General features: G+C 41.9%; 1 protein-coding gene across 1 annotated transcript in view; it reads right to left on the bottom strand.

Moving 5' to 3' along the window:
- Positions 1-11,285, bottom strand: part of LOC138853040 (uncharacterized PE-PGRS family protein PE_PGRS10-like) — a 31,167-nt gene extending 19,882 nt beyond the window's left edge. The window contains exon 1 of the mRNA XM_070087385.1: positions 11,157-11,285. The gene's annotated coding sequence lies outside the window, so the exon portion shown is untranslated. The remainder of the gene's footprint in view (positions 1-11,156) is intronic.
- Between the last annotated feature and the right edge of the window lie 7,544 nt (positions 11,286-18,829).

Here is an 18,829-nt window from a genome sequence, read left to right on the forward strand (position 1 = left end):
ACTACTCTCTTTACATCATCATTCCACCAATCGCTCCTCTTCCCTCCTGCACCCACTTTCCTGTAACCACAAACTTCTGCTGAACACTCTAACACTACATTTTTAAACCTACCCCATACCTCTTCGACCCCATTGCCTATGCTCTCATTAGCCCATCTATCCTCCAATAGCTGTTTATATCTTACCCTAACTGCCTCCTCTTTTAGTTTATAAACCTTCACCTCTCTCTTCCCTGATGCTTCTATTCTCCTTGTATCCCATCTACCTTTTACTCTCAGTGTAGCTACAACTAGAAAGTGATCTGATATATCTGTGGCCCCTCTATAAACATGTACATCCTGAAGTCTACTCAACAGTCTTTTATCTACCAATACATAATCCAACAAACTACTGTCATTTCGCCCTACATCATATCGTGTATATTTATTTATCCTCTTTTTCTTAAAATATGTATTACCTATAACTAAACCCCTTTCTATACAAAGTTCAATCAAAGGGCTCCCATTATCATTTACACCTGGCACCCCAAACTTAACTACCACACCCTCTCTAAAAGTTTCTCCTACTTTAGCATTCAAGTCCCCTACCACAATTACTCTCTCACTTGGTTCAAAGGCTCCTATACATTCACTTAACATCTCCCAAAATCTCTCTCTCTCCTCTGCATTCCTCTCTTCTCCAGGTGCATACACGCTTATTATGACCCACTTCTCGCATCCAACCTTTACTTTAATCCACATAATTCTTGAATTTACACATTCATATTCTCTTTTCTCCTTCCATAACTGATCATTTAACATTACTGCTACCCCTTCCTTTGCTCTAACTCTCTCAGATACTCCAGATTTAATCCCATTTATTTCCCCCCACTGAAACTCTCCTACCCCCTTCAGCTTTGTTTCACTTAGAGCCAGGACATCCAACTTCTTTTCATTCATAACATCAGCAATCATCTGTTTCTTGTTATCCGCACTACATCCACGCACATTTAAGCATCCCAGTTTTATAAAGTTTTTCTTCTTCTCATTTTTAGTAATTGTATACAGGAGAAGGGGTTACTAGCCCATTGCTCCCGGCATTTTAGTCGCCTCATACGACACGCATGGCTTACGGAGGAAAGATTCTTTTCCACTTCCCCATGGACAATAGAAGAAATAAAAAAGAACAAGAGCTATTTAGAAAAAGGAGAAAAACCTAGATGTATGTATATATATATATGCATGTGCGTGTCTGTGAAGTGTGACCAAAGTGTAAGTAGGAGTAGCAAGATATCCCTGTTATCTTAGCGTGTTTATGAGACAGAAAAAGAAACCAGCAATCCTACCATCATGCAAAACAGTTACAGGTTTTTGTTTCACAGTCATCTGGCAGGACGGTAGTACTTCCCTGGGTGGTTGCTGTCTACCAACCTACTACCTATATATATATATATACGAGCAGTATTTAGATAAAGGTAGGGAAGGTTTTATTGCATTTATGGATTTAGAAAAGGCATATGATAGAGTGGATAGGGGAGCAATGTGGCAGATGTTGCAAGTATATGGAATAGGTGGTAACTTACTAAATGCTGTAAAGAGTTTTTATGAGGATAGTGAGGTTCAGGTTAGGGTGTGTAGAAGAGAGGGAGAATACTTCCCGGTAAAAGTAGGTCTTAGACAGGGATGTGTAATGTCACCATGGTTGTTTAATATATTTAAAGATGGGGTTGTAAAAGAAGTAAATGCTAGGGTGTTCGGGAGAGGGGTGGGATTAAACTATGGGGAATTAAATACGAAATGAGAAGTGATACAGTTACTTTTTGCTGATGATACTGTGCTTATGGGAGATTCTAAAGAAAAATTGCAAAGGTTAGTGGACGAGTTTGGGTGTGTGTGCAAAGGTAGAAAGTTGAAAGTGAACATAGAAAAGAGTAAGGTTTTGAGAGTATCAAATGATTTAGATAAAGAAAAATTGGATATCAAATTGGGGAGGAGGAGTATGGAAGAAGTGAATGTTTTCAGATACTTGGGAGTTGACGTGTCAGCGGATGGATTTATGAAGGATGAGGTTAATCATAGAATTGATGAAGGAAAAAAGGTGAGTGGTGCATTGAGGTATATGTGGAGTTAAAAAACGTTATCTATGGAGGCAAAGAAGGGAATGTATGAAAGTATAGTAGTACCAACACTTTTATATGGGTGTGAAGCTTGGGTTGTGAATGCTGCAGCGAGGAGGTGGTTGGAGGCAGTGGAGATGTCCTGTCTAAGGGCAATGTGTGGTGTAAATATTATGCAGAAAATTCGGAGTGTGGAAATTAGGAGAAGGTGTGGAGTTAATAAAAGTATTAGTCAGAGGGCTGAAGAGGGTTTGTCGAGATGGTTTGGTCATTTAGAGAGAATGGATCAAAGTAGAATGACATGGAGAGCGTATAAATCTGTAGGGGAAGGAAGGCGGGGTAGGGGTCGTCCTCGAAAATGTTGGAGGGAGGGGGTAAATGAGGTGTTGTGGGCGAGGGGTTTGGACTTCCAGCAGGCGTGCGTGAGCGTGTTAGATAGGAGTGACTGGCGACAAATGGTATTTGGGACCTGACGAGCTGTTGGAGTGTGAGCAAGGTAATATTTAGTGAAGGGATTCAGGGAAACCGGTTATTTTAAATAACCGGACTTGAGTCCTGGAAATGGGAAGTACAATGCCTGCACTCTAAAGGAGGAGTTTGGGATATTGGAGGTTTGCAGGGATATATTGTGTATTTTTATACGTATATACTTCTAAACTGTTGTATTCTGAGCACCTCTGCAAAAAACAGTGATTATGTGTGAGTGAGGTGAAAGTGTTGAATGATGATGAAAGTATTTTCTTTTTGGGGATTTTCTTTCTTTTTGGGTCACCCTGCCTCGGTGGGAGACGGCCGACTTGTTGAATATATATATATATATATATATATATATATATATATATATATATATATATATATATATATATATATATATATATATATATATATATAAATAATATATGGTGTTGTCAGCCCCCGAGCATAAGCTCTTGGATCTGCTCAGAAATATGTGACTTCACTACATGTACTCCAGTGAGAAGAAAAAACCCATCTGACCTGTTATATCCAAGACTTTTATTATCTGGCAGAACACCGTCTACTGTCACTCTGGCAGGACGCTACCTACAGTTCTGGCAGGACGGTACCAACTATCACTTTGGTAAGACTCCACCTACTGTCACTTTGACAGAATCCCACCTACACTTACTTAGCTTGGTAATTATATACAAGAAACTTGTTTGTTACATATTTTTGATATTTTTTTTCAGGAATGGAGGAGGCGGGGATTACTCCCGTTCGAATAATTTCTTGTCTGTATGGCCCTTTCTTCCCAGGAGAGAGTAGTGACCCCCAGCTGACCTACGGGACACCTGACTCTAGTGTGCGGGGTCTGTCCTACTTCCTAAGGCAGACTGGTTTGATCACCCATGACTCCACATCCTTCCCTGTTAAAAAAAAAAAAAAAAAAAAAAATCCAACTGATGGTCTGGCATGAGCCCAGCGACTAGGTTTAAAATTTACTTAACCATCTCACCTTGTGGCTCCTTATTAACACACTTCTACCCTGCTGTTTAGAGCAGTACATCCCGTAAGTATTTAGGGCTTTCCTAAATATTAGTCATGGCAGGTTTTACTGTTGTTGTATCAAGGTTTCCATTCCCACTTTCGTACATTCCTGCACTGGACTGGTCTAATACAGGAATGAAATGAGTATGGCAGAGTCGGAAATACTTCATTAATTTCATGATCGGTGATCTTTGGTGTTATATTTATGAACAAACTTGTCAACGGGAGAGCTACTTGATTGTTCTGATTTGTGGTAAAGTAAATTTCCTCTTTCCTTGATAATATATCACCTACACCTGTTTGCCAGAAACATTGCAGTTGTTACCTGCCCAATACTACTAATCCTTGTTGTGGGTTATAAAATGGGTTTTATATCTTTACAATATGAATTGCTTACTTTATGATTGAACTCTGTCTTTGGTATGACAGCGGCTGTCTAATTATACTGATACCCAACACCGGTAATGAGTCCTTGCTTAACCATTCACATACAGCACCGGTAGCAATCACTTGCTTAATGATTCACAGTACTGGTAGCTCAATTATTGATACACAGCTCCGGTAGTGAGCTAATTCTTAATAATTGATACCCAGCACCAGTAGCTAGCGGTTACTTAATTACTGATACCCAACACCAGCAGTCAGCAATTGCTTAATCATGATACCCATCATCGATAATCACTGGTTGTTCAATCACTGAGAAGATAATCATTTTACCCAGACTTATACCAAGAGAGATTTTCATGATAAAAGCTCATCATTGAAGATAATTGTACGTCCCAGGTGAGACCGATGACCCTACCAGGAATCGGTTCGAGATTCAGAGGAATGCTTGTTCTCGAAGTCCCTGCAGAGGTTAGCAACAATGTCCAGGAATCTCAACTGTCTCCTAAGCGCAGTACAGGGTCCTAGTCTGTTATCCTGACCTCAGCCGTTTCGATCCTTTTTTCTGCTATACTTGAACCTTCCAAATTGCTCTTTCTCCTACAGCCCAGGTTTTCCTACTCTCTTTTATTTCTTCCGCTTCTACTGTATGTTCTATTGAGGGAGAGTAAGACATGTTGAACTCACATCGTTGTACTTTACAGATCGACGTTTAATTCATTTCCTTGGGGCTTGTTCAAGATATTCTTCTATTAACTTTACTTTCAACACATAACACCGCTGGTCGGGGTCGACTTAGGTTACCCAGAACTCTGAGATAAAAAGAGAAAATAAAAACATAACTTGATAGATTTAAAAACTCTTAAACTAACACATTCACGATTTTCGAGTTGCCGTTCTCTACGGAATTAAGATCATTTGTTTATGAATGATTCTGTTACCCAGCACCATTATAGACTATTGCTGGGAAAAGAGATGAGAGGCAAAGTTGTTGTTTTTATGCCTCATCCTCGAGTTGTTTGTTCAGTTTACTCTCTGAAATCTGAGGCACTTGATGCTAATGGGTTTAATTTGCCTCACACACAGAACTAACCTGTATATAAGGATTAGAATTGATGGTTTAGGTAACAAGGTACTTACCTAATTTGGAACACAAACTTTCTGCCTTCAAACTACATTAGTGGTTTTGGAGTAAAGGGTAAGTCTGAAAAAAAAATCAGCTGTAGGCGATCATTTTCTTACCTACATACAGCACCTTTCATCCCCTGTAGTGTTTATAACGGCTTCGTGTGAAGTGAAATCTTTCTGAAGTGTAATTTTGTAAGGTTACTGTGCCTGTGGCCCTCCTGTCAACAGTTACAATTATAGTAAGATATTAGTAGAGTCGTACACGTTCTTATAACCTGCAACAAATAAAACGATGTAATATCATTGTATCACTAAGGCCGTCTAACAAACAATTTTTAAGACAACGAGAGTTCCACCAAAGCATACGTTTCTCAAGTGGACAATAAAATACGGTAAACAATTACTTATCATAACAGACTTCACCGTGTTTTAGATAATGACCCAACCACACATCAATTTTTATCATTTCAACACGACCGCAGTCAGGCAAGTAGCGCAGACAGACAAGTTAAACAGCGGAGCCTGACAAGACTCTGAATAAAGACACATAAATTCGGAATGCTAAGAACAGAATTAGTAAATATGTAAATAGACGCTTCCAGTATCCTCTGACCTACCACAGAGTTAGCAGTACGATCATATACGTCTTAATGGACATAGCCAACACCTCAGCTGACATAGGTAAATGCTTTACATTCAACAGCAGCTCCACCAACGACCACTTGACATTTTTTCAGTATTTTTTTTAACAGCCCATTTAAAGACGAGCTGAGATTCATGGTTTGTACTACTGTAGACTCTACCATTAAATGATCTACTTCGTACACTATATATTTGTAAAGATGAAAGCACCAGAACTTCTGAAGAGAGGCACAACACACTTCAGCATCGTAATCAGTCGAGTCTGATTAGGTTACTTGAATGATACAAAGACTTTGACGCCTTTCACGTTTTTAAATTCATGATGCATTGTGCATGTTGAGCCGATGGGAATTAAGATTCCTTTCTTTACTATCCTACTGCAAAATCATGGAAAGGAAAAGATTATCTTTTCTTGTAGTCTAGGAGGAGTTGATCAACGCAGGAACTTCTGCACTACCAAGAAACACAGTACATTAATAATTTTGGAGTTCAATATTTATAAATTTTTCGATTATGGTCATTACAACGTTCAAGAATGGAAGCTTTATTTCAGTTTCCCATTCGTATTTGCTGTAAATACACACAAATAAACCGCTCATAGGAGAGAAAATATTACAATAACGTTTCGGTCCGACTTGGACCATTTACAGTCACACTAACACGAAAGATGGTAGGTATAATTGTTGTCAGGAAGCAGGACAAGTGCTTCCAGACAAGGGTCTTAGTCATATGATGACCCACAGCTGAAGCTTTTCGTCATCTGACCAAACCTTCCGCTAGATAACAGGAGAGAGAGGGAGCCAGTATATATAGGCTAGCTGGACAGGGACAAACCAACAAAGGAAGGAAAATAAGTAATGGTAGTGGTAAGGCTGGTATTAGAAGTAGTAGTAGATGCAGTAGTGGTATAAATAATATAAATTTAACCTAATTCCCAGGCGTTCTAATTAACCGTGTTGTTAGTAGTATTAAGGCACAGTGAAGCACAAAGAATACTACATGCACTTCTCATTACCAACAGTTTAAAGGGTTCGTGATGCTTTATTAGTTTGTGTGTGCATATCGTGAGTGTCTTCCAAGTTATGTAGCAGAATAAAATATTCTGAATATGTAATATTTTTAGAGATCTGCGTTACACTCAGCAGTTCATTTTAGAAGTTCATTTTGATACTAGAAATCTACGTAATCCAGGCTCCTGCATCTAAAACTTTAGTGCTTTCCTGTTATGAATCATGGTATGGTGGTTTGAGCACTGGCCTGCTAGTTTTGAGATTGGTTTGTCAAGGGATCGAATCCTACATGTTCTGAGTTCATAATACTGAACCCAGGAGTTAACCAAAACATGGAGTGCTTATTCTTTCTTATAGGTAATGTCAAGCACATAGGTAATGTGAAAAGCACACGAACAATGAAACCTGTGTTGTAACACATTCTCCTCGTGCACATTTTAACATTTCCCTTATGCTGTTCCTCCACTTCACTTTCTGTTATCTGTTATTGGTCTTATTGGTCTTAGACCAGGCTTTCAAAATGGGAAATGACCCTCCACTAGCAGGTCCTGGTCACTCATGACGATGTTTAATTAACTCTTGCATGTCTCCTCTTGGGTTATTCTACAGTGGTGTAGATCACAGTGGTGTAGGTCACAGTGGTGTAGGTCACAGTGTGGGGGATTACCAGAGGGAGTTATCCATAGCTTAATTTTTTTAATTATTATAAATGCCACTTTTGTATATAAACAATGGTAGTTTCTAGATGTGTGAAATTATTAAGTTGTTAATAAAAAGTATTAATATGTACCTACTTATTTGCGGTTGAAGGGATCGAGTTGCAGCTCCTGGCCCCGCCTCTTTGCTAGTCGATACTAGGTCCATTCAACCTTGCTCTTAGAGCCATGTCATACCTCTCCTTAAAACTATGCATGTATACGGATCCTGCCTCCACTACTTCACTCTCCAGATTGTTCCAATTCCTGACAACTCTAGTGCTGAAGAAATACTGCCTAAGATCCCTATGAATCATCTAAAATACACACCAAAGATACACAGAATACATCATGTCATCAGTTGTATTGTTGAATGATCTATTAAGTATAAATCTCTAAGTTTATATTTCCTCAGCGTTAAATTATTTAACTTCCGTTAGTCCAAGAGAAAAAGAAAGAATGACTCCTCGCTTTAAGAGAAAAAAATATAGTCGGTGAAATTTTTAACTGTTGTACTACGGTAATCTCTTCGTTACATATTAGGTTAAGCAAGACAGGTTCCCTAAAATATGTTGATGTCTAGCTGACTAATTTTCAAAAACAGAAATGGCAACCTTAAAGCTTGCTTTAAAGAATAAAGTCACTTGGACCAAGTTGGAGCAAGTTAGATCTAAACATCATTATAAGTCAGAGGCTCCTAAGTGCGGATTATTTACATATTCTTGTTTTAATTCTGGGAGAGTTGTTAGCTAGTATTGCATCTCATTTGTATTGCGCTGAGATTTAAATATTTGTTATTCTATGATTAGGTCAGGTTGATGTAAATTTTGTGTAATTATAACCGCTTATAAACGCCACAAACGTGTCCGTCTTCACGTAAAAGATTGTATCCTGACGTACACTGTTAAGACTGGTATCCTGACGTACACTGTTAAGACAGGTATCCTGACGTACACTGTTAAGACTGGTATCCTGACGTACACTGTTAAGACTGGTATCCTGACGTACACTGTTAAGACTGGTATCCTGACGTACACTGTTAAGACTGGTATCCTGACGTACACTGTTAAGACTGGTATCCTGACGTACACTGTTAAGACTGGTATCCTGACGTACACTGTTAAGACTGGTATCCTGACGTACACTGTTAAGACTGGTATCCTGACGTACACTGTTAAGACTGGTATCCTGACGTACACTGTTAAGACTGGTATCCTGACGTACAGTTAAGACTGGTATCCTGACGTACTGTTAAGACTGGTATCATGACGCACACTGTTAAGACTGTATCCTGACGTACACTGTTAAGGCTGGTATCCTGACGTACACTGTTAAGACTGGTATCCTGACGTACACTGTTAAGACAGGTATCCTGACGTACACTGTTAAGACTGGTACCCTGAAGTACACTGTTATGACTGGTATCCTGACGTACACTGTTAAGACTGTATCCTGACGTACTCTGTTAAGACTGTATCCTGACGTACTCTGTTAAGACTAGTATCCTGACTTACGCTGTTAAGACTGGTATCCTGACGTACACTGTTATGACTAGTATCCTGACGTACACTGCTAAGACAGGTATCCTGACGTACACTGTTAAGACAGGTATTCTGACGTACACTGTTAAGACAGGTATCCTGACGTACACTGTTAAGACAGGTATCCTGACGTACACTGTTAAGACAGGTATCCTGACGTACACTGTTAAGACTGGTATCCTGACGTACACTGTTAAGACAGGTATCCGACGTACACTGTTAAGACAGGTATCCTGACGTACACTGTTAAGACAGGTATCCTGACGTACACTGTTAAGACAGGTATCCTGACGTACACTGTTAAGACAGGTATCCTGACGTACACTGTTAAGACAGGTATCCTGACGTACACTGTTAAGACAGGTATCCTGACGTACACTGTTAAGACAGGTATCCTGACGTACACTGTTAAGACTGGTACACTTTTTAACTTGGAATATGGGTTGCCTGATCAAATATATTTGGCGCCGCCATCTTGATCAGCGATTTTCAAACTGTGAATCAACGGGACTTTTTCGGGCGCCTTTTCCCTTTAGCCGGGAAACTGACACTATATATATCTTCATAAAACACATTGTCTTATCAACACATTCCATTATAAATTTAATTTATAGCCATAATTACAAGATAATATTAGGAAAATACATCGTTTATAGCCTCTTAGGCTTTTATGCCTAAGAAAAAAAATCTGAGCGAAATGAAAAGAGACATTTAAGACGTTTCGTGTCATAACTAGTAAACTAGTTCACTTGTGAACTAATGAACTAGGAGAACTGAACCTGGGAACAAACGACAGCCTAATCTGGTAAGTAGTGTGGAGACACTCATGTACACTTTAGGACAATTATTACATAAGAGTGTTTTTGCACATCTTGTCGGTATTACCATAAGAATCTTCAGAGTAAACAGTGTTTGATGATCATCAACGATGTGTACCTTACCACAGACTCTTCTGTGTCTTTCTAACACCTTCTGGCCTCTTCTGAAAGATCTCTCGGAATCTCAGTGAACTTTTGCAGGACCCTAGAGAACGCAGAGTCCAATTTAGATAAGCCATGATCTAGATTACGTAATTACGTATTTGAAGTGTTAATAGTGCATTCGTGTTTACATTTTTTGTGCTTAAATGAATCCTAATACTAATTTTATATGTATTTGGTTTCTTAAATTTCACAAGGTTTCAAGAAATTGTATTGTCAATCCCATAACTTGCTCTTCTGTTTACCTAAAAAACTTGCTAGTGCCAGCTAAGCTATTTTCATCTCACTAACGAATAGATTTTCATGGCGGAATCATATATCGTGGGAGCAATTAACGATAAAACTAAATGGCAGTTTTATGTAACACTGTGTTAGCACTGTGTCTGGATGCAGGTTCCTGTCTCCAGGGTGTTGGATTCCACATAGGAAATTCTTCGTAATTTAACCAGGGAATTGTAACTAAAAGTAGAAGCTTCTTTTCGTGAAAGAAATTAAATTAGCAATCACTGTGGTTGAAGTGCATATTAATATATAAAACGTCTCTCGTGATCTTATTACAACGTGGGAGATTCTGTATGTGGGATCCTGGCTTAAGAACCTTTCATCCATAAGTACGTGGTATATAACTTAGGCGTATATACACTGAGATACGCATCTCATGGTATATACACTCTGAAAGACACGTATTTCTTAGTCTACGAGTATATACAAGGAAATATACATTAATTACAAATACAGGGACGTACAGACATGTCTAGGTGTATATACAGTGTTATGCACAGAGTATCTACACTGAAAATACACATCTCTCCTTATATAAGATGAGATATACACATTTCTAAGTGTACAAGTATACTATAGAATACTTGTACAAGTATTCTATAGAGATATTAGGAACCTCACAGAGAGGAGCTACGGTGCAGTTAATGTTTGAGGTTCCAAGCCGGGCGGCTGAGTCATGCTTGCCTGTGTATCATATGATCATACCATCCAAGGTTCCTCACCTGGGCAAATGCCTTCCTGAAGTAATATTATCTCAGTCGCAGCACAAGAGATAGAATACACGCGCCACTTCAATACAATTTCACATAGAACTGCACCAAATACACCTGCTTCGGGTATATTATTACGAGCTGCCGACATAGTGGAATCAGTACCACTCATGATATACTCACTTTGGAGGAGTGGCAGTGGTCGTTTCAAAGTAGTCGTTGGTTGTTCCGAGGTGGTTGTATATACAATGGTGGTTCGCGCCGCTCTGCCAGTCCTTATATACTGCCTACTTCGCAACCTGGATTCGGTAAATATGCACGGAATGGATCGCTCAGCTTGGAAGGCTTGCAAGGAACACGGACGAAACATTTTGCGCGCCAGTTGGGTGACCGTCTGGGATATTATCTCTGCTCGACTTTCATATTTTGGACCACTAACTCAGACTATAGCAACAAAATTTGCTGTATAAAAAAATACTTCATGAATAAAAGAAAAACTATATTTATTTAAAATGTTAATTATCAATATTTTATTAGTAGAATGTTAAATTAATAGGTATCAAATTTGCCTTTAAGATTCTCAAACTAAGCTGAATATTATGAAATTGATAAATTGAGAATGGGTCTAACTTCCGACCAGACAGCTTAGCTTTTCCCTTGACACGAGTGCACCGAAACTACCTCAATGAACCCAGCCTTTACTACCACTCGGCAGCTATTAGCAACACAAGATTGCTCTCTGCTAAATTATCTTCAGTTTACCATCCAGCCAACACCCTTTTACAGTCATGTCTCCAACAGTCTCTTCACATTCTCTCTCTTGCTGTCTCCGTCTCTCTGCAAGTCACTCTCTGTCTGTCTCTGTCTCGTATTTCAGCTGTTTCGCCACACTGTTTCTCGAGGAAGGAAAAACCTTCTACTGTCCTCAATACACGGATACTTTCCTAGGAACAGATGTGACCGTCGTTCACCTTATTGACTGCGCAAACAATCTCTTCTTCCCGATTTTCTCTAAGCTTTTTTTTAACTTCAGTCTTCGTAATTTCTTTTATGAAATCTTTTTTTTTTTTACATCGCTTTGAACATTTAGGATTTAATTAATAAGAATGATTTTCAAACACAATATTAATATGTATCGATATATATATATATATATATATATATATATATATATATATATATATATATATATATATATATAATATATATATATATGTATATATATAATATATATATATATATGTATATATATATATATATATATATATCTTTCTTTCTTTCAACACACCGGCCGTATCCCACCGAGGCAGGGTGGCCCAAAAGGAAAAACGAAAGTTTCTCCTTTTACATTTAGTAATATATACAGGAGAAGAGGTTACTAGCCCCTTGCTCCCGGCATTTTAGTCGCCTCTTACAACACGCATGGCTTACGGAGGAAGAATTCTGTTCCACTTCCCCATGGAGATAAGAGGAAATAAACAAGAATAAGAACTAGAAAGAAAATAGAAGAAAACCCAGAGGGGTGTGTATATATGTGCTTGTACATGTATGTGTAGTGTGACCTAAGTGTAAGTAGAAGTAGCAAGACGTACCTGAAATCTTGCATGTTCATGAGACAGAAAAAAGGACACCAGCAATCCTACCATCATGTAAAACAATTACAGGCTTTCGTTTTACACTCACTTGGCAGGACGGTAGTACCTCCCTGGGCGGTTGCTGTCTACCAACCTACTACCTATAATATATATATATATATATATATATATATATATATATATATATGTACATATACATATACATATATATATACATATATATATATATATACATATATATATATATATATATATATATATATATATATATATATATATATATATATATATATATATATATATATATATGTATATATATTTATATATATATATATATATATATATACATATATATATATATATATATCAATTTTGATTTAACGTAAGGAAGCTGTCTTGGAGATAGGCTCGTGCTCCACGGACCTCCATCTTAACTTATAATCCCTAGAATATTGGGATCTATTTTACTTTCCGAACTGTTAGGTAATTTGTTTCCACTATTTCATTATCTTGTTCACTATACTTCACATACCTTAAAATAGATATAATTCAAGCGTCCCCGCAGTTCACTCCAGTGTCCAGGTGTCATCCATGATCATGCGGTCAAATGCCTACCATACTACCCATTTTTTTTTCTGTGTATTTTGCATGTTATGATCAGGATCATGTCTTCAAAGTCATTACCCTCAAATGTTGTAGCTTTTCCTCGTAGTTCATGTTCCTTAGCTCCGGGACTAGTGCGGTGGCAAATTGCTGGAAGATTGCCTCACGCACTAGGTGCAAATTGTCTTCAGTGACTTCCTGTATTGGTTACCGAATGCAAGTCTTGCATTTGCTATTAATGCATACGCTTCCAATGTTATTTAGTTTATGTAGATATCTAGAGAGAGAAACGAGCTGAGATACTATAGGATCTTTTCTCACTATAAATTCTGGAAATAATTTCCCTCCAGGTATTACCACGTCATTAGTTGTTCGTCACAACTCTCATCGTTACTTTGAACTTACTGATCGTTTAACTCCAGCACTAACTATTACAGCTCTCATTGCTAGGTTTTGCACCGTATTTTAGAAATTTCCAAACAACTACAGTCATTGGTTGCCTTTGGTGGATCGTTTTTATGTAAAAAATAAAAATATCATTGATTACTCTTACCAACCCTTGTGAGGCTCTGTTTGTTCCACCTTGCCCTTGTGAGGCTCTGCTTGTTCCACCTTGCCCTTGTGAGGCTCTGCTTGTTCCACCTTGCCCTTGTGAGGCTCTGCTTGTTCCACCTTGCCCTTGTGAGGCTCTGCTTGTTCCACCTTGCCCTTGTGAGGCTCTGCTTGTTCCACCTTGCCCTTGTGAGGCTCTGTTTGTTCCACCTTGCCCTTGTGAGGCTCTGCTTGTTCCACCTTGCCCTTGTGAGGCTCTGCTTGTTCCACCTTGCCCTTGTGAGGCTCTGCTTGTTCCAGCTTGCCCTTGTGAGGCTCTGCTTGTTCCACCTTGCCCTTGTGAGGCTCTGCTTGTTCCACCTTGCCCTTGTGAGGCTCTGTTTGTTCCACCTTGCCCTTGTGAGGCTCTGCTTGTTCCACCTTGCCCTTGTGAGGCTCTGCTTGTTCCACCTTGCCCTTGTGAGGCTCTGCTTGTTCCAGCTTGCCCTTGTGAGGCTCTGCTTGTTCCACCTTGCCCTTGTGAGGCTCTGCTTGTTCCACCTTGCCCTTGTGAGGCTCTGCTTGTTCCACCTTGCCCTTGTGAGGCTCTGCTTGTTCCACCTTGTCCTTGTGAGGCTCTGCTTGTTCCACCTTGCCCTTGTGAGGCTCTGCTTGTTCCACCTTGCACTTTTGAGGCTCTGCTTGTTGCACCTTGTCCTTGTGAGGCTCTGCTTGTTGCACCTTGCCCTTGTGAGGCTCTGCTTGTTCCACCTTGCCCTTGTGAGGCTCTGCTTGTTCCACCTTGCCCTTGTGAGGCTCTGCTTGTTCCACCTTGTCCTTATGAGGCTCTGCTTGTTCCACCTTGCCCTTGTGAGGCTCTGCGTGTTCCACCTTGCCCTTGTGAGGCTCTGCTTGTTCCACCTTGTCTTTGTGAGGCTCTGCTTGTTCCATCTTGCCCTTGTGAGGCTCTGCTTGTTCCACCTTGTCTTTGTGAGGCTCTGCTTGTTCCACCTTGCCCTTGTGAGACTCTGCTTGTTCCACCTTGGCCTTGTGAGGCTCTGCTTGTTCCACCTTGTCTTTGTGAGGCTCTGCTTGTTCCATCTTGCCCTTGTGAGGCTCTGCTTGTTCCACCTTGTCTTTGTGAGGCTCTGCTTGTTCCACCTTGCCCTTGTGAGGCTCTGCTTGTTCCACCTTGGCCTTGTGAGGCTCTGCTTGTTCCACCTTGTCTTTGTGAGGCTCTGCTTGTTCCATCTTGCCCTTGTGAGGCTCTGCTTTTTGCACCTTGCCCTTGTGAGGCTCTGCTTGTTCCACCTTGCCCTTGTGAGGCTCTGCTTGTTCCACCTTGCCCTTGAGAGGCTCTGCTTGTTCCACCTTGCACTTTTGAGGCTCTGCTTGTTCCACCTTGCCCTTGTGAGGCTCTGCTTGTTCCACCTTGTCCTTGTGAGGCTCTGCTTGTTCCACCTTGCCCTTGTGAGGCTCTGCTTGTTCCACCTTGCACTTTTGAGGCTCTGCTTGTTGCACCTTGTCCTTGTGAGGCTCTGCTTGTTGCACCTTGCCCTTGTGAGGCTCTGCTTGTTCCACCTTGCCCTTGTGAGGCTCTGCTTGTTCTACCTTGTCCTTGTGAGGCTCTGCTTGTTCCACCTTGCCCTTGTGAGGCTCTACGTATTCCACCTTGCCCTTGTGAGGCTCTGCTTGTTCCACCTTGTCTTTGTGAGGCTCTGCTTGTTCCATCTTGCCCTTGTGAGGCTCTGCTTGTTCCACCTTGTCTTTGTGAGGTTCTGCTTGTTCCACCTTGCCGTTGTGAGGCTCTGCTTGTTCCACCTTGGCCTTGTGAGGCTCTGCTTGTTCCACCTTGTCTTTGTGAGGCTTTGCTTGTTCCATCTTGCCCTTGTGAGGCTCTACTTGTTGCACCTTGCCCTTGTGAGGCTCTGCTTGTTCCACCTTGTCCTTGTGAGGCTCTGCTTGTTCCACCTTGCCCTTGTGAGGCTCTGCTTGTTCCACCTTGCCCTTGTGAGGCTCTGCTTGTTCCACCTTGCACTTTTGAGGCTCTGCTTGTTCCCCCTTGCCCTTGTGAGGCTCTGCTTGTTCCACCTTGTCCTTGTGAGGCTCTGCTTGTTCCACCTTGCCCTTGTGAGGCTCTGCTTGTTCCACCTTGCACTTTTGAGGCTCTGCTTGTTCCACCTTGCCCTTGTGAGGCTCTGCTTGTTCCACCTTGTCCTTGTGAGGCTCTGCTTGTTCCACCTTGCCCTTGTGAGGCTGTGCTTGTTCCACCTTGCCCTTGTGAGGCTCTGCTTGTTCCACCTTGCCATTGTGAGGCTCTGCTTGTTCCACCTTGCCCTTGTGAGGCTCTGCTTGTTCCACCTTGCCCTTGTGAGGCTCTGCTTGTTCCACCTTGCCCTTGTGAGACTCTGCTTGTTCCACCTTGCCCTTGTGAGGCTCTGCTTGTTCCACCTTGCCCTTGTGAGGCTCTGCTTGTTCCACCTTGTCCTTGTGAGGCTCTGCTTGTTCCACCTTGCCCTTGTGAGGCTCTGCTTGTTCCACCTTGCCCTTGTGAGACTCTGCTTGTTCCACCTTGCCCTTGTGAGGCTCTGCTTGTTCCACCTTGCCCTTGTGAGGCTCTGCTTGTTCCACCTTGTCCTTGTGAGGCTCTGCTTGTTCCACCTTGCCCTTGTGAGGCTCTGCTTGTTCCACCTTGCCCTTGTGAGGCTCTGCTTGTTCCACCTTGCACTTTTGAGGCTCTGCTTGTTCCCCCTTGCCCTTGTGAGGCTCTGCTTGTTCCACCTTGTCCTTGTGAGGCTCTGCTTGTTCCACCTTGCCCTTGTGAGGCTCTGCTTGTTCCACCTTGCACTTTTGAGGCTCTGCTTGTTCCACCTTGCCCTTGTGAGGCTCTGCTTGTTCCACCTTGTCCTTGTGAGGCTCTGCTTGTTCCACCTTGCCCTTGTGAGGCTGTGCTTGTTCCACCTTGCCCTTGTGAGGCTCTGCTTGTTCCACCTTGCCATTGTGAGGCTCTGCTTGTTCCACCTTGCCCTTGTGAGGCTCTGCTTGTTCCACCTTGCCCTTGTGAGGCTCTGCTTGTTCCACCTTGCCCTTGTGAGACTCTGCTTGTTCCACCTTGCCCTTGTGAGGCTCTGCTTGTTCCACCTTGCCCTTGTGAGGCTCTGCTTGTTCCACCTTGTCCTTGTGAGGCTCTGCTTGTTCCACCTTGCCCTTGTGAGGCTCTGCTTGTTCCACCTTGCCCTTGTGAGACTCTGCTTGTTCCACCTTGCCCTTGTGAGGCTCTGCTTGTTCCACCTTGCCCTTGTGAGGCTCTGCTTGTTCCACCTTGTCCTTGTGAGGCTCTGCTTGTTCCACCTTGCCCTTGTGAGGCTCTGCTTGTTCCACCTTGCCCTTGTGAGACTCTGCTTGTTCCACCTTGCCCTTGTGAGGCTCTGCTTGTTCCACCTTGCCCTTGTGAGGCTCTGCTTGTTCCACCTTGTCCTTGTGAGGCTCTGCTTGTTCCACCTTGCCCTTGTGAGGCTCTGCTTGTTCCACCTTGCCCTTGTGAGGCTCTGCTTGTTCCACCTTGCACTTTTGAGGCTCTGCTTGTTCCCCCTTGCCCTTGTGAGGCTCTGCTTGTTCCACCTTGTCCTTGTGAGGCTCTGCTTGTTCCACCTTGCCCTTGTGAGGCTCTGCTTGTTCCACCTTGCACTTTTGAGGCTCTGCTTGTTCCACCTTGCCCTTGTGAGGCTCTGCTTGTTCCACCTTGTCCTTGTGAGGCTCTGCTTGTTCCACCTTGCCCTTGTGAGGCTGTGCTTGTTCCACCTTGCCCTTGTGAGGCTCTGCTTGTTCCACCTTGCCATTGTGAGGCTCTGCTTGTTCCACCTTGCCCTTGTGAGGCTCTGCTTGTTCCACCTTGCCCTTGTGAGGCTCTGCTTGTTCCACCTTGCCCTTGTGAGACTCTGCTTGTTCCACCTTGCCCTTGTGAGGCTCTGCTTGTTCCACCTTGCCCTTGTGAGGCTCTGCTTGTTCCACCTTGTCCTTGTGAGGCTCTGCTTGTTCCACCTTGCCCTTGTGAGGCTCTGCTTGTTCCACCTTGCCCTTGTGAGACTCTGCTTGTTCCACCTTGCCCTTGTGAGGCTCTGCTTGTTCCACCTTGCCCTTGTGAGGCTCTGCTTGTTCCACCTTGTCCTTGTGAGGCTCTGCTTGTTCCACCTTGCCCTTGTGAGGCTCTGCTTGTTCCACCTTGCCCTTGTGAGGCTCTGCTTGTTCCACCTTGCCCTTTTGAGGCTCTGCTTGTTCCACCTTGCCCTTTTGAGGCTCTGCTTGTTCCACCTTGCCCTTGTGAGGCTCTGCTTGTTCCACCTTGCCCTTCCTCAGTCTACTGCTTCACTTCTTACTATAAAGCTCCACTTTCTATATTGTAGTCGCTCACTGAACTAGATGAACAATTAAAACAGTTTTCCCATGACTGTGGATTGACTCTCCAGCTTCTGCAGTACAGTGTTGCCAGTTATGTTTGCAGGTCCGCCTCTTAAATTCCTCTTAACTGACTTGATCTCATTCTCTCCCATTTGTTCCACCTGAGAACTGTTTTTATTTCCACTCTGTCGCTGCTGATATGACCTGATGTAAGTGTTTCTTGCGTTTTTGAGGCTCGACTGGGTCTTCAGTTTCGTTATCCTGGTTACTGTTTTCTCACGCTAAACAATCTGTCTTTGTCGATTTTATCTGTTACTCTTTGTATTTTGTATGCCGTGATCATATCATTTCTACCTTCGTCTTCCAATGTTGTAAGTTTATGCAGCTTTACTTCTGAGGTTTTAGTCATAAGTTCCGGTATCAACCAGTTGAGAAATATTTGTACCGTTTATTTTGTTTTGTTGTAGATGAGGGCTCCACACTGGTGCTACGTATTCGAGAATTAATTGATTCTCTGCTGTGTATTAAGTTCTTAACTCTTCCATATTTAGATTCGTGAATGTTCTTCTTATATGCACAATTTTGGAGTACACAGATATTGTTATTAAAGTTTTTTGGTATATCTTTTACAAGAAAACACTTCCATTGTCATAAAATTTTAATCTTTCAAAGTGTCCTTATGAATCTGGATATTTATTATTATTAAATACCTGGTGGTAAATTATACTC

This window comes from Cherax quadricarinatus, chromosome 21 (genome assembly GCF_038502225.1).
Source record: "Cherax quadricarinatus isolate ZL_2023a chromosome 21, ASM3850222v1, whole genome shotgun sequence".
In the NCBI taxonomy this organism is placed as follows: Eukaryota; Metazoa; Arthropoda; class Malacostraca; order Decapoda; family Parastacidae; genus Cherax; species Cherax quadricarinatus.